This window comes from Atractosteus spatula, chromosome 10 (assembly GCF_055471065.1).
Source record: "Atractosteus spatula isolate fAtrSpa1 chromosome 10, fAtrSpa1.hap1, whole genome shotgun sequence".
NCBI lineage: Eukaryota > Metazoa > Chordata > Actinopteri > Semionotiformes > Lepisosteidae > Atractosteus > Atractosteus spatula.
The window spans coordinates 10,699,671-10,703,189 of record NC_142715.1 but is presented as its reverse complement, the minus strand read 5'-3'; the positions used below and the strand labels follow the sequence as shown (position 1 = coordinate 10,703,189).

Here is a 3,519-nt window from a genome sequence, read left to right as displayed (position 1 = left end):
CGTGTTATGGTGAGTTTTTACATTGAAATTGAAGCCATTTCTCATGCTTTCTCTCAGTGTCAGGGCTGCAATTGCGTGTAAAGGAGGCGACTTGAAAATGAAACGTGTAATCACCTTACAGAGGGTCTTCACGACGGGGTGCGTCAGCTAGTTCTCCATTATTGTCACTTTACTGGACTTCTAAAGAAACCTATCTACAACGAAAATACAAACTGCACAGTTTTAGGCACATGAAGAGAAATCAGTGTGCTGATTGACTCAAAAAATGTCGCTACAAATAATCCGCCGGGTTGATTTTCTTGTCCGACCACCTCCCTCCGTCCCCCTTTGCTGTTAGCACAATTCTTTCAGTTTCTTTTCTTGTATTTTCCTTGCTATTTTACTATTCCTTTTCCTCATCTGGAGATGGATCCACAACCGAAACTGTTTTCACCCTGTGTTTCTGCAGCGTCAGTTTGTATGAGGAGCACAACTTGCCCAGCTCCAGTGGCGCAATCGGTCAGCGCGTGGTACTTATACACCAGTGCACAGCGGAGTCATGCTGAGGTTGTGAGTTCAAGCCTCACCTGGAGCAGTGTCTTTAGCTACTGAAAGCAACTGTCGAGTTTAGATACTCTTAGGTATTTGATGGAGATAAATTTACATCAAACGAACAAGTAAAGGTAAAGGTTTATTTCGAGTCACAATCAAAGAAGGCTCCACAGCTGAAACATTGTGTTTCCTTCTCTTTTCAGCATGGAATGTGTACCTCCAGTTGACTTGCACACAAATATATGAGAGAGGTCTACTGAGATGAGTGGAGCACTGAAGACTTGATAAAGCTCTTGCATTAGATTCTGTTTTTGTTGTTCCCCAGATTTGTTTTTAAATGTTCTTTTTCTTTTGAAGTTGTTGCGTTTGGTTGTTTTTTTAAGGTTGCTAGACTACTACAGGGATTTACCTAGGTTCCCGGAAGACTTCTCGTTTTGTGTTTGTTGTGTTTTCGGGTTACAACTATTTTTTTTCTTGATAGGACCCCACGCATTACTGTGGGACTAGTTAACTTTAGTTCATACATTGTACCTGAAATTACCACATAAACTACTACTCTGTTTTCCTTTTTTTTAAAAAAAAGGCAAAACTAATGTTTTTTTTTCTCCTTGCTTCTGATTGGTAGCTACAACGGGTCAGTTGAAACAAACTGGCTGCTGAAATTTGTCAGCAGCTCTGTACCAAACCTGTTCTCAATTGCAACAAACCTAAAATAACAGCTGCTGCCCATTAGACGTTACTAAAGTAGGAGACTAAGCAGACTAAGCGGAACAATAGATCACATTGGAACTGTCCTGAATGTAGTGGAAATAATATCGTCATTAAGTAATGAACAATTGCTTTCCAGACACTACAATTATTCACAAGGAATTTTATCAATACATATTTTATTAATAAAAGCGTGATATGTTAATAATGAAGTTAAATGTTATCTTTATTAGTAGCTGTATTACAGGTAATGCATGCACAGACTTTATTATGCTATAATGAATTTTCAGGTATCCCGGGGAGAGAACTGAAATGAAGGAAATACATATTTAAAGGGGTGTAAGTCTTAAATGTGTTCTGTCACATAGGAGTGTTAATTGAATAGATTTGTTGTATGATTTAATATGATTTGACTCTACACTTGTGTTTCTCAGGAGACAGCATTAATATTGGGGATTTGCAGATACAGATAAAAAGTTGTACTATACAGGCAAATGTACGGTTACCTTAATGAAAAAAAAACTCTTATCATTACCCTTTTCAACATTATTATTTAAGACTGTCTTTCAGAACAGTATTCTCGTATTAGTGGCTATAGTCTAATGATAATGGTGGTGAAACAGGCGAAATGTGCGGAAAGAATTGGAGATGGAACAGGAGACTCATCCAGTCGATAGAAAGGTTGGGAAGGACTGCACAAACACCGTGCCAGTGCTTAGTAGCGTCATTCAAAAACAATACGTGGTTTAACAATATCAACTGCTCTACTGTGAGCTCAGCTCCACTGCTAGTAATACATTGCCCAAATGTTCTAATTAGATACATGTGTTTTCTATGTGTATTTAATTAGTATTTCTTTTGTTTTAATTGATTTAAAATAGAATCTTTATAAAACAGACAAAGGCTTTATGTGTCGCGCTGAAATTCACACACAAGTAAGGAAAGATATCGCGCTTAGGAAGAAATCCAGAGTGGAGACGCCGGCGATTGAAAACAGCCACATACATGCGAGGTACTGTACTGTATGTGCTCAACTACTGAACTAAACTCCCCACAACTACTGTATCTTTATCTGCGGCACTTTGTTTTAGGAAGAGTGAGGAGTCTACAAGCCTAGAAAATGTTAGAAGAATTCAGAACAAGAGGCTCTGCTTCACCGTTTACTCAGCTTTCGTTGGACAACTAAGTGAATGACAAATTTTCACTTTCTGATTAAAGAACATAAAAAACACCTTTCTTCCAGCCAGGTTCAAACCAGAGAACAAAGAGTTCCCAGCTGTTTCCACTATATTCCTCCGCTCTTACAACTGAGTAATCGAAAACACAGGAAGCCCACCTTTTGTCTTACATAAAGCACAATGTAGTGCAGCGTTCCTATTTATTTAAATCCCAGTTCAAAATCAAATCTCATTCCCATAGTCCTGTTTAGTTTGAATTTAAGCAGTTAACCAGGCTTCTACAGTATACACTCCCAGAGATATTACAAAATGTTTGAGGGACATCATTAGATATAGAAATTGACTCTTTTTCTAGTGGGATCACATTAAACCTTTCTTTTGGATTGAGAACAGGATCGTCGTGAGATTCAATACACATCTGCCTTTGCTTCTTTCGACGACGAATGGATTATTGAGGTGCAAACATCGGTTCAAATCAAAACAAAATTGTACTATACAGTACTTCTGTTTCAGCTACCAAAATTTAGCCTTAGTTGTAAAATTCCATATTAATATTCTAATATTCAGTGGATTTAAACATGCACAGTAGAGAAACAGATTAAATCTCTTCCTCCCTGGGCCACTTGCCCGCTTCTCTCACTAAACCACCATTCCGTCTCTTCACAGCTGTTCCAAGACCCTCTTTCTGTCACACCTCTCTACATCTATTCTGACTTCACACCTCTTGATTGGCCTCTCTTTCTGTCCCCTGCTCCCGCCTCTCACTCCTCCTCCCTCCCAGCTTTTGTTCTCCCACTACTTTACCTTTGCCTACTGCCCTGTCTCTCTCACACCTGAAGAAGGCTCCACGGCCGAAACGTTGTGTTCTCTTTCTTCTTTTTTTCAGCATGGAATAAACCTATCTGTCAGAAGTGTTTGACTGACAATTGAGCAATATGTGATTATCTCTTATTATTATTTTTACTTATTTAATGAACAGCAGTGTTGTCACTCTTATAAGTGTAATATGATTATCAGCAGCAGCAGACTGATGGTCGTGTCTACAATAGTGACTAGTTGACAAGTTTGTAGCTCTGAGCAGTGGGACTCAGATCACACAGAA

At 38.8% G+C, this 3,519-nt stretch overlaps 1 non-coding gene across 1 annotated transcript; it reads left to right on the top strand.

Moving 5' to 3' along the window:
* Window positions 1-480: 480 nt before the first annotated feature.
* trnai-uau (transfer RNA isoleucine (anticodon UAU)) lies at window positions 481-574 on the top strand. The gene is made up of 2 exons: window positions 481-518; window positions 539-574. It is a non-coding gene; the product is annotated as a tRNA-Ile (tRNA).
* The last annotated feature ends 2,945 nt before the right edge of the window (window positions 575-3,519 follow it).